This window comes from Bos mutus, chromosome X (assembly GCF_027580195.1).
Source record: "Bos mutus isolate GX-2022 chromosome X, NWIPB_WYAK_1.1, whole genome shotgun sequence".
NCBI classification, from domain to species: domain Eukaryota; kingdom Metazoa; phylum Chordata; class Mammalia; order Artiodactyla; family Bovidae; genus Bos; species Bos mutus.
In genome coordinates this window covers 22,751,632-22,764,601 of record NC_091646.1, presented here as the reverse complement: position 1 = coordinate 22,764,601, position 12,970 = coordinate 22,751,632, and the positions used below count along the sequence as shown (strand labels likewise).

At 44.2% G+C, this 12,970-nt stretch overlaps 1 long non-coding RNA gene across 1 annotated transcript; it reads right to left on the bottom strand.

Annotated features, from left to right (window-relative positions):
- Positions 1-596: 596 nt before the first annotated feature.
- LOC106701656 (uncharacterized) lies at positions 597-4,441 on the bottom strand. Its single transcript, XR_001352001.2, has 2 exons — positions 4,282-4,441; positions 597-1,206 (listed from the first exon to the last, which is right to left on the bottom strand). It is a non-coding gene; the product is annotated as an uncharacterized lncRNA (long non-coding RNA).
- Between the last annotated feature and the right edge of the window lie 8,529 nt (positions 4,442-12,970).

Here is a 12,970-nt window from a genome sequence, read left to right as displayed (position 1 = left end):
ATCTTTCTCACATGGCAGTAGGGGGAAGGGAGCTCTCTGGGGTCTCTTTTAGAATTAAGGGCACTAATCTCATTCATGAAGGCTCCATCCTCATGACCTAATCACCTCCCAAAGACCCTACTTCCACATACCACCACACTGTGGGGTTAGGATTTCACATATGAACTTTGGGGAGACACAAACCCTAAGTTTATAGCAGACTTTGACATATGAATTTTTGTAGGACACAATTCAACTATAAGTTACTTCCCATCCCATGTAGCTATCCTTACTGTCATCAGATCCTGAAACATCTTTCCAGACCTCCCTGCATGAATATCGTCAACATCCTCTCAGGTTCTAAAAAGCTGGGCCAACTGCTACTAACGACCCCCTGCCCCTGGAATTGCTCTCCTGGCCTTACCTGGACTTTGACACCCCACATCAGGCCCCTGACACCATCCCCCACGTGGAAGCTCTTCTCATCCTGCCCTCAGCTAACACCACATAATATAGGATCACAAAAGCTCCTCCAACACAAACACCTGCATTGCTTGGCCTCCACTAATGCTTCTGGACCGAATTGGTCAGTGAGAGGAGAGAAAGAAGAAACCTGGTCATTTTGGGTAGCCCTTTATTCCTTGTTCATGTTTCCAGTTATTCTAGTTTCTTTAAATACACCAAAGAAGGACTTTGCTGGTGCTCCAGGGCCAAGACTCCAAGCTCACAATGCAGGGAGCCCAGGTTCAGTTCCTGGTCAGGGAACTAGATCCCACATGCCATAACAAAGACCCACATGCTGCAATAAAAATCAAAGATCCTGTGTGCTGTAACTAAGACCCAGTGCAGGCAAATATATAAATCAGTATTTTTTAAAAAACTAATCAAAAAATATATACCGAAGAGATCAATTTTACTTTCTAGGTCTACAAAATGAGTGGAAGAATACATTTCTTCTTCGAACTAAAGCAGACATTTCCAATATCTGAGGCCTTTGGAGATTTGGTTTTGCCATTTGTTTCTGCTATCTCTCACTCAGTCTTAATTGTCACATCATGTTTATTGATGATTTACATGTAGGAGAAGGCTGGAAATCCTGCAATCAGGGTGGCTTCCTGTAGGTGCCAAATCAGATGACCTCCCTACTTCGGTGACAAAAGCCTTCCATCAGGTGAGCTGCAGTGGCCACAAAAGTGCTCCAACAGGCAGATATGAGCAGCAATGAGCCTAAAAACAAAAATAAACACACATCCATGGGCCCAGAGGTTGGAGAGTAAGGGGTGGGTCAGCATCACATTCAGCAAAAGAAAATAAAAACTCCTCACATTTCCAGTTATGGCAAAACAGCAAATGATAAAAGCAGTTTATGAAACAGTATATCAATGCTATGGGGTGCTCCAGGCCCTTCACATGAAACTGTGTAGTAGGAGTTGGGTTCAAAGGGATCCCTGAAATCATGACTCACAGAAAGTTTGAAAGCCATTGTTTTTGGAATTTTCCTCTTCCTTTGGGGATCCTAGTAAAAGCTGAACCCCTAAGAAATGCAGAGAGGGTGCCCTGACATCATGACAAGGGAGGTCGTGGGCCAGAGGAGTCTGTCTGGCTAGATTCAGTGGTCATAGGCCCAGCCCAGATCTCTTAACCTTCCCTGTATTCTGCTCCCTTTGGTCCCGCCACACTACCATCCCTCACTCATCCCCAGTGCTCTTCGTGCTCTCCCTCTTACTGATCATTCACAGACAGTCACCAAATCCATTCTGCCCTGTACTCCCACTTTAGTGGGTCCCCACTCCTCCAACCCGAAGGTCGCCACCCCAACTCCAATGGCCTGCCCTCTTTAGCCTTCTGATGGCAAAGGCCCTGCCTCCAGTGCTCCGCTAATCCCTGAACCTATTTTCCTCTCCCTACTGCTGCTGTTTCTGTCTCATGGGAGCTGAGGACATATAGTCCCCACACGGTCAATATGAGGACAATATGAAACTCTGAGAGTTTCACAACACTGCTCCTCTAGGACACAACCACTTGTCCTAGCAAAAGATTTGGGAGTTTTGAAAGTTCTGCCTTGGGAATAAGGCCTGCAGTAGTATCTGCTCTTCCGTCTGAGTGGATACAATATTCCTTCCTCAGACTAAGGACCATTACTGAATAAACCACCAGGGGGCAAAGATGCTCTATTTAATTCTAATTGCCTCATTATAAAAGTGGAGAACATTTGGAAAATATATATATATAAACCAACAGTAGAAAATAAAAACCATCTGATACCTTGTATGTCAGATAACCATTCAGAGCATCATGGCATTTTGCTTACATTATTTTTCCCATCTACTTAAACATAAATAAAATTTAAATGTAACATTTATCCACATACTATCTTGTTTCTACATTGAAATAAAATCTTATAAAGATCTTTCCAAGGTGTTATTTATTCTTCTATGGCATTACTTTCTCATATTTAATTATTGCAAAACACATGGACAGTGTACTTCATTGTGGTTCAATTTCTATGCATAGAGAGGAAAAACAAAGTTCCCTCTGCCCTTCTAGATTCTTGACTGAGACTCCCCTCTCCCCTCCATAATAAAAGACAAATACACAGGAGAAAAACAAACAAGTTTAAAAACATAGATACCTCCTGCATACACAGGAGAGACCTAGGAAAACTGAGTAACTCGCCCAAATGGCCCAAACTACCACATTAAATAACATCTCCAGCTAAAGACAAAAGGAGATGTTGGGGGTGGGGGGCAGTTACAGGAGGGAACCAGGAAAGAAAGAGTAAACAAGGGTAAAGTTATGATGCAGACTAAAGTCTTTCTCCATTGATAAGAGTTTCAGGAGATAAAGTCATCCATCCCCCACTCCCTCTTTCTGGGATCAGGAGACACCCTTACAAATGGAGATTTCCCTTAGAAGTGTAAAGGTATCTTATAAAAGAGTAACTTCTACTTGGTTTTCAGAGCTTCTCCTCTGTCTGTAGCATCTCAGAAATAACCAGCCCCAAATGATCAATATGCCAAAGGGGCATATTTTGGTGTGGCAAGCTCTGCTCTCCCTTCAATACCATTGATAAGCCCTTTAGTTTAGGGGATCAATTACCAGAAGAGGAATTGCTGGCTCAAAGGCAAGCCAACCAATCCTTTTAGGTTTGGACACCTATCGCCAAGTTGCTTTCCAGAAAGACAACTCTACTCTCTCTCAAAGTGTGAGAGAATGCTGCTGTGATCTTGTCATTTGCAACACTGGTCCTATCTTTTGAAGTCTTTGCCAATGTGATGGGCAACATATTTCTTCACAGGTGTCTTAAACTGTGCCTTGTCAATCAAATGTAAAAGAAATATTTACTGAGCATTGATTCATTGTCATACCTGGTACACAATGGGAACCCAAAAGGGAATAAGATAGATACCATGCCACTCTCCCCAGTCTCAGGTTCTAGGGAGATGTGCTGTGTTCAGTTGCTCAGTCATGTCTGACTCTTCACTACCCCATGCGCTGTAGCCAGCTAGGCTTCTCTGTCCGTGGGATTTCCCAGGCAAGAATACTGGAGTGGGTTGCCATTTCCTACTCCAGGGGATCTTTCCAACCCAGGTATCAAACCCACATCTCTTGTGTCTCCTGCATTGGCAGGCAGCTTCTTTACCACAAGCACCACGTGGGAAGCCCGAAGCTAAACATTTCCCCCTCTAAATGATCATCAGCCACTCGTTTCCTCTTTTGTGAACTGGGGTGGGATGGGGGGTGGGGTAAAGGGTAGCTGATGATAAAAAGAAAACCCCAGGCCAGAATACTGGAGTAGGTAGTCTTTCCCTTCTCCAGGGCATCTTCCCAACCCAGGGATCAAACCCAGGTCTCCCGAATTGCAGACGGATTCTTTACCAGCTGAGCCTCATGAGAAGCCCAAGAATACAGGAGTGGGTAGTCTATCCCTTTTCCAGGGGATCTTTCCAACCCAAGAATCAAACCGGGTTCTCCTGCACTGCAGGCGGATTCTTTACCAATTGAGCTATTAGGGGAAGCCCCAAAGCTCATGAAACTAGATTTAATACATGATCCAATTGTTTCAATTTCTCCCAGAAACGTAATTTTAATCAACATGTTTGGAATTACCAATGAGGTAATCTGTCTCATAAACCCTCTCTATCCCCCAGAGGAAGAAAAGGCCATCTGCGTGGGAAAAAACAAACAAACAAACAAACCTTCCCTTTCCTTGCTCCCCTAATCACCCGATATCCTACATCTTGAAAAGGACAAATTCAAAGCCTCCGCCATTCTTTCTGGGCTGGCAACTGAAATGCTCACCTGGCCTTGCACTAAGAGGTGGCCTGTCTGTTCCCTAGTTCACCAGGAAAGCAGATACTAATGCAGCAGACCCAGTTAAGGGTCTTTCTCTCCGCTCCATTGCACTGCGCGTGCGCTGTGGGGGCGCGTGCGCTGTGGGGGCGCGTGCGCTGTGGGGGCGCGTGCGCTGTGGGGGCGCGTGCGCTGTGGGGGCGCGTGCGCTGTGGGGCGCGTGCGCTGTGGGGCGCGTGCGCTGTGGGGCGCGTGCGCTGTGGGGGCGCGTGCGCTGTGGGGGCGCGTGCGCTGTGGGGGCGCGTGCGCTGTGGGGGCGCGTGCGCTGTGGGGGCGCGTGCGCTGTGGGGGCGCGTGCGCTGTGGGGGCGCGTGCGCTGTGGGGGCGCGTGCGCTGTGGGGGCGCGTGGCGCGACACGCGTGCATACACCAAGATAAACCACTGCTTGTGATAAGAATCACGCAGAAGCAATCAGCCCAAGTCCCTGAGCAGAAGCCCTGAACCCTTCCACCATCCTTAAGCGGAGTCACAGAGAGGAGGCTTCAAGCCCGAAAATCTGTAATGACAGTGCGCAGTTTTATTTTAGAAAACGTGAAATGAGGAAGCCTTTGGCTTCCAAAATTCCTCCCGTACAACCTTTCTTGTCACTGCTATTTTCCTGAATTCCTGAGTAGCCAGGAGACAAGATGAGTTCTGGAGGGTTAACTTAACCTTCTAGTGTCTTCAGCAATTCATCATATTTAGGATCAACTCTGTCATCCTAGACTGGCATTTGGTCTGTAAAAGTATTGGTGGAGAACATGCTTTTTCACATCTATAATTTTTTTTTTTACTTGCTGCAAAACAACTTCAAAGCGACATCAAAAGAAATAGTTGTATTGAGTGAGAAGCAAAAGAAGGCTAAAATCTCATCCCACTCATGCAGCTAGTGTGCAGTCATTTTTCCTCATTCTTTTTCCTTTGGCACTTGCCATCTGAATAACAGCATCTAACACAGAAGATTTGGATACAAGTTGCAGTTGGTGGTAGTATCAAAGATAAACAAAGCCAGACACTAAAGTGGTCAGGACAGATTTTAATCAGTAACATACTATTGCAACACAGAAAATATTCCAGTGTGAACTTTGATTTGTACAGAAATGACTGGGTGTTTTTAAAGGGAAAATGAAGGAATAAGGAAGAAAGTGAAGGTTCAATAGAGTCAGGGAAGTGAAAAATTACAAAAAGTGGAAAGTTGTTTGAGGGGAGTCAGTGTGAAACCCATCTGGGTTTATTAACTGGTGCTTGTCAATATTTAGGTCCTCCCCTCCCACAGAACCTGGGAGAAAGGGACCCTATGTTCTGCTGCTGTCTGGAAGAAACAGTCTATTTTGGTAGCCTTACACAGGCACTTTGAAGGGGACTAAGATCATCCTTGGGAGGAGACCCTGAGCTGTTAAAAACTATTTTAGTGTTTGTTCACATCTTTATTGACCAAGATTGAGGCTTAAGTGAGAAGAGGGCTCAGAGGAGACTAGCTAGAGTTTGGTCGAGGAGAACACCTTTGTCAGCAGACCACAAGGCTTCAGTGGTATCTGACGCCAATCACAAGCCCACAGGATAGAGCAGAGGGGATCTCATAGGCCAAGATGGATGGAACTGCCTCATGTGGGATAGAAGAGCAGGGCCTGAGCCACCCACAGTGTGGACTCTTTCTTTCCTCAGTTCTGTCTACTCATGCACACAAAACAAAGTTCTGTTCTGGTGAGAGTGAACCTGCAAGACAACTTTGACAGGGAGCAAGAATTAGAAAAGAGTGGCCAGCCTTCAAAATGTGTATTGGAGAGAGCCCAGATGCTCCTTCCTCTGTGCCCTGCTGTCTGAGGACAGCTTTTGGATGGTTTACATTCATATATGCCCATATAGCACTCAGGGACTTTGCTCTGCCCTCCTGGAAAACTCCCAGTTACTGCCCCTGCTGCCAGCAGTGTGGGGCCTTGGAGAGGATAGGGTCAAGAGCTATTGGTCCTTTGTGTCACATGCAGATAACATGTCAGTATTTTCCAGGCTAGCTTTTGGGGTGGGGATGGAGTTGTGGGTGGGGTAGACATGCCTTCCTGAACTCGTGCTCAGGAGCTCTGCTTGAAGAGTGGCTCAGGAGTCTATATATTTCAGAGTTCTCCAGGAGATTTAAGCTTCCAGGCTTCCAGATATGGAGGTTTCAAGGTTCCAAGAGCCTCCTTGACTAGGCTCAGAACTCCAACAGTATCTGCCCTCCCCCCACCACCACATTCTATAGGTCAAGGCCAAGTCACAGACCAGCTCAGATTCAAGAGGGTAGAGAAATAGACTCCCCTTCTTGATGGAAAGACTGGCATAGTCCCAGTGCAAAGGGCTGCACGTCTAGCAATGGAAGGAATTGTTGGAACCTTCTTTGCAATTAGCTGACCAATCTACCTAGAATCAATATTTCACCATTCCAGGTGCTAAGGAATTGTTATGGAGTACTTGGCATGCAAGGATTCACAGCTCCTCCTTTAGCCATTTTAAAAGGACATCCAAATGATCCTCTCTGAAAATGGTGGCTTGCCATGGTTAATAACTGATTATCATGGTTCAATGGTATGTTCAAGAAGCAGGACATGGGCTGGAATTGCACAGTACCATCAGTGATACATAGATATGTCAATAATCATTCTTGCTTTTACACAACAGAATCCACTCAACTAGTTTAAATTAGCAAATACATATTATAGATATATTAGGTTATAATCTGTGGGAAAGACAGTGGAACAGACTCTAGGTTGGGCTTCTTGTACCAACTCTGGTGGAGAGGCGAGGGAGAACTTAGAAATCACTAGCATCAGATTGGCAGAACCTAAGTTAAATGTCTAAAACTTAGCAGCAAGGGAAGCTAGGAAAAGTAGGGGTTTTAGCGAGGGAGGAGGGCATACAGTTCTATGCGTTTTAATAGTCTCTTTATACAGTAGTGTTATCACTCCCCAAAGAACTCCCTTCTACAATCCCTTTATACTGATACCCTCCCCCTAGCAATATACTCTGGCACCCACTGATCTCTACATAACTGTAGTTCTATCTTTTCAAGAAAGTCATATAAATGGAATCATATAGAACGCAACTTTAGTGACTAGCTTCTTTCACTCAGCACACCTTTGCGGTTCATGCTCAGTCGTATCCGACTCTTTTCGATCCCATGAATCACAGCACGCCAGGCCTCCCTGTCCATCACCAATTCCCAGAGTTCACCCAAACTCATGTGCATTGAGTCGGTGATGCCATCCAGCCATCTCATCCTCTGTCGTCCCCTTCTCCTCCTGCCCCCAGTCCTTCCCAGCATCAGGGTCTTTTCCAATGAGTCAACTCTTCGCATGAGGTGGCCAAAGTATTGGAGTCTCAGCCTCAGCATCAGTCCTTCCAATGAACACCCAGGACTGGTCTCCTTTAGGGTGAACTGGTTGGATCTCCTTGCAGTCCAAAGGACTCTCAAGAGTCTTCTCCAACACCAAAGTTCAAAAGCATCAATTCTTCGGTGCTCAGCTTTCTTCACAGTCCAACTCTCACATCCATACAGGACCACAGGAAAAACCATAGTCTTGACTAGACAGACCTTTGTTGGCAAAGTAATATCTCTGCTTTTTAATATGTTATCCAGGTTGGTCATAACTTTCCTTTCAAGGAGTAAGCGTCTTTTAATTTCATGGCTGCAGTCACCAGCTGCAGTGATTTTGGAGCCCCCCCAAAATAAAGTCTGACACTGTTTCCCCATCTATTTCCCATGAAGTGATGGGACAACATGCCATGATTTCAGTTTTCTGAATGTTGAGCTTTAAGCCAACTTTTCCACTCTCCTCTTTCACTTTCATCAAGAGGCTTTTTAGTTCCTCTTCACTTTCTGCCATAAGGGTGGTGTCATCTTAGTGGAATTAAAAGTAAATATTTTAGCCATGAGCCTCCCACACCATTTTTTTTTTTAAAAAGATCATCAAGACTTAAAGCAGAAATCTGATTTTTCATGTGGTTCAAATGTGTTACATTAAAGGATTTACCAGGTATGAAAATACAGCATTCAGTTTGAATTATAGCACAGATATCTCCCTGAGATGCTGTAAGGTGTCAAGGGCCTTGCAGTTGTGTAGCAATGCATTTCTTATCATAGAGATCTCAGAATTCAATAGGCTAATAGCGCAATTACTATCATTTAAAGCTTATGAAAGTTGTTAAGGCTTAGATATGGTCAATTACATCCTCCAACCGCATTGAAGGCACACACACACACACACACACACATGCACAAGCTACTAAATTGTCATACCAGTAGAATATAGATCTTTGACCCATTGGGATCATACCAATGGTAGATTGGTTAGGGTTACCTCTAATTCGCATTAACATGTATGACCTTAAATTCATGGGAATCCCAGGCTACACCGTCATATCCATCCCTATAGATGTGAAGGCCATAAATTAGTTCCACAAATCCACTGAGTTCCATACCAATCACTCTCTCTAAGGGTAATAATAGACATAGTTCATAAAGCACCCAGGCTTGTCTCATGATTACCAGGTTGATCATTTTTAGTATGATTTAACCCTTCCCAACATAAAGGAGCTTTTAAATGGCCATAGCCTGATATTAACCATGTAGATCCACCCCATAATTGTGGGAATTTTCCTTTTCATAGATGAGAGGTTAATTTTTTAAATTGAGACTTAGATCATCACTCTGAGTTTAAATGACCCTAAGAGAAAACTTAAATCTATGGCCAGCACCCCCAGAGCAAGTATTATTAATTGGCCAGGTGAGAGAATCCCATTTAGTAATATCATGAAGACAAAACAGGATTGGACACTCATCTAAAATAAATTTCCTAGTGGGTATCCCTAGAGAACAGAAATCCACCAAGGTAACCCAGAAGTACTAGACATAGGTAGACATAGGTAATTGGCCACAACCAAACAATTGGATTGAGTTTTACTGTTTTGTTTAAGGCCAATTAGATTAGAGCTCATTTACAAAGTGATCTCAGCAACAGCAATATTATCAAAAGAAACAAAGACACACACTGAGACATACATACATCCAAACAGACACGAGATCCTATAGCTTTGTTTTCCAAACTTAGTTATGCATAAAAAATGGTTGGAGTAAGATTTTAAAAGGCTTTGTTCCCCTTTTTGTTCCTTTTGGTTTCAGGAATTAGATATGGTCTAGATCCAGAGAGATCTGGTCTAAAGGTATAGGAGGAATTATTTCCTCAGGGCAAGAACTCTTAAAGGATAATTTTTCTTCAAGCTTCCTCTGGAGTCTAAAGAACATTGTGACCACATTGTCAAAAATTGTATTTTTTTGTGACCATAGTTTTATAGCCAAAATTTAGACCAGATAGTGCTCAACTCGGCCCTGATAACAAGGGCAGATTGGTCTCAGCAGGGATTGTCCCTCTGGGGAAGTAGGGGTTTTGGTTTGATCAGCCCCAGGCTGTTGATTACAGGAGGAAGTCCTGGACATAAGGGAACTTCAGTTCATTTTCCTATCCTATGTCAATAAAGATCTAATAGTTTCAGGCCATTTTTCTTGTCATTGTATCATAGCTATAGATTGACTAATCATTTAAAAATATTTTCCCAAGGGGTTCCCAGGTCGCGTGTGGAACCTTAATTCACATATTAGCTCGAACAGTTTGTACCAGATGTCTGTGCACTCAAACCAAACCAACAAACCAAACCAAACCAGAACTTCACCAGCCAGGAGTCACACTCCAAATGAAACAAAAGGCAAAGACATGCCCAGAAATCAAAAGCCAAGTGACAAGAGTGCCCCCAAAAGATGGTAAAGTGATGCCCAAAAATCAAAAGCCAAATGGCATAAATGCCAAACGTGACTTCCCAGTTCAGTTAGACCTGCAACCTGGCAAAGTCTTCTGCAAAGAAGTTACTCTATCATTTCTTGTTTTAGAAGCTTCTAGATACCACTCAAAGCACAGCTGGCCTTTTCTAATTGTTCATGTAAAAATATCAATTTTAGAATAGCAAAAGGACCCAAATTTGGCCATTTTAGGTTGAGATCTCTTTTAGTATAATTTCTCCAATTAACTAGGTACTTGCAAGTATGAGCTCCGTATGTATTCTACATGAACCTGGCTAGAGTGTTAGTCAGAGGCTGGCTTTCTGACACCCCTTTATTTCTGTTGAGAGATCACTAGTGAACTTGTGTAGTGGGCCCATGTGCTGCTTGTGAGCCTAACTCTTCCAGGAGTTACCCCAGAGTCGTTTCAGCTCGTCTTATTTGTCTCAGATTCTGCCTCCAGCAATCTAAGACCACCATGTCTTCTCAGGTCGCTGAATGGCCAGTTCTTATGTGCGACCCCCGGATGAGCAAGTATTTTAATTAATGAGTGTGTTTCCCTATGGGCCCACTGGACGATGTGAGGACTAGGCCTCCACCACTCCCATAAATTTCTCAGTCACCTGAGAAAACCAAAACCAGCTGGGAGGAGTCTTGTCCCTTTTCTTCACAATAAAGCTCTCATGTATTTTCCTCACTTTTATCCTGACAAATTCTATAAAGGCAGTCAAATTGAGGAAAAGTGTCAGATCAGGCTCTTACTTAACCGCTTAGCCAAGACCATTCAGTCCCCTACAATGGAGCGACCTGGGCATCTTTCAGCCGAGCACCAGGTATTCCTCGATTTTTTTCCCAATCGAGCCCCCCTACCCACTACCTTTCCATTGGGTGGGCAATGCTCTTGGCATCCTTCAGCCAGCCCCCTACCTAGCATCTTTTGACTGGGTGGGAATTCCTCAGTATCTTTCAACCGAGCCCCACTCAGTGTCTAGACCATGAGTGGGTATGCCCGGATGTTTCACCTGCCCCCGCCCCCAGTATCTTTCCTACTAGGAGGGGGCAGGTAACCTGCTCCACCACCAAATAAACTCAGAATCTCAATCAATACAGGAGAGTCAAGAACAAGGAGAGACTTACCCAAATTCGTCTGCACTCCCCGAGGAGGCGGATGGGTGCAAGGGGCAGCTGCTGGTACCAAAGCTCCAGTTCCTCATGGAGTCCATTCAAAGGAAGGAAGTCCACTCTGGGTCAGTCTACGTAACTGTGCTGCTTGTGAGACTCTGTTTCCCATTTTAAGCTGAATTAGAGGCTATGTGCTGAGATGCAGGATTGAAACAAGCCACCTGATTGGTCCCTGAGTTCTTTTTTTCTTTCTCTCCCCTCCCTGGGTCCCATAGGTACCATCTCAAAGGAAAGGGTATTAGCTTCTAGGCAATAGTTTGCTTCAACTACCTACTTTTCTTATGACTTAGTATTAATTTCAGCATTCTGGTCCCATCACTTCATGGGAAATAGATGGAGAAACAGTGGAAACAGTATCAGACTTTATTTTTCTGGGCTCCAAAATCACTGCAGATAGTGATTGCAGCCATGAAATTAAAAGACACTTACTCCTTGGAAGCAAAGTTATGACCAACTTAGATAGCATATTAAAAAGCAGAGACATTACTTTGCCAACAAAGGTCCGTCTAGTCAAGGCTATGGTTTTTCCAGTGGTCATGTATGGATGTGAGAGTTGGACTGTGAAGAAAGCTGAATGCCGAAGAATTGATGCTTTTGAATTGTGGTTTTGGAGAAGACTCTTGAGAGTCCCTTGGACTGCAAGGAGATCCAACCAGTCCATCCTAAAGGAGACCAGTCCTGGGTGTTCATTGGAAGGACTGATGCTGAGGCTGAGACTCCAATACTTTGGCCACCTCATGCAAAGAGTTGACTCATTGGAAAAGACCCTGATGCTGGGAAGGATTTGGGGCAGGAGGAGAAGGGGATGACAGAGGATGAGATGGCTGGATGGCATCACCGACTCGATGGACATGGGTTTGGGTAGACTCCAGGAGTTGGTAATGGACAGGGAGGCCTGGTGTGCTGCTATTCATGGGGTCGCAAAGAGTCGGACACAACTGAGTGACTGAACTGAACTGAACTGAATTCATTTCAGAAGTCATCATTCTCTAGGGAATTTTCAATTAAGACACAGAAATTCATCTACCAGATACCTTGGTCCTTATTCCCCCTGGTTTTATTGCGATATAATTGACATCCAGCACTCCAAAAGAAAGGCAATGCCAAAGAACGTTCAAAGTACCATACAACTGCACTCATTTCACATGATAGCAAGATTATACTCAAAATCCTTCAAGCTAGGCTTCAGCAGTATGTGAACCGAGAACTTCCAGATGTTCAAGCTGGATTTAGAAAAGGCAGAGAAACCAGAGAAACCAAATTGCCAACATCCACTGGATCATCGAAAAAGCAAGGGAATTCCAAAATAAACATCTACTTCTGCTTCATTGATTATGCTAAAGCCTTTGACTGTGTAGATCACAACACACTGTGGAAAACTCTTAAAGAGATGAGAATACCAGACCACTTTACCTGTTTTCTGAGAAACCTGTATGCAGGTCAAGAAGCAACAGTTAGAACTAGACATGAAACAAAGGACTGGTTCAAAATTGGGAAAGGAGTACGGCAAGGCTATATATTGTCACCCTGCTTATTTAACTTATATGCAGAGTATATTATGCAAAATTCCAGGCCATATGACTCACAAGTTGGAATCAAGATTGCTGGGAGAAATATCAACAACCTCAGATACATAGATGACACCACCCTTATGGCAGAAAGCAAAGAAGA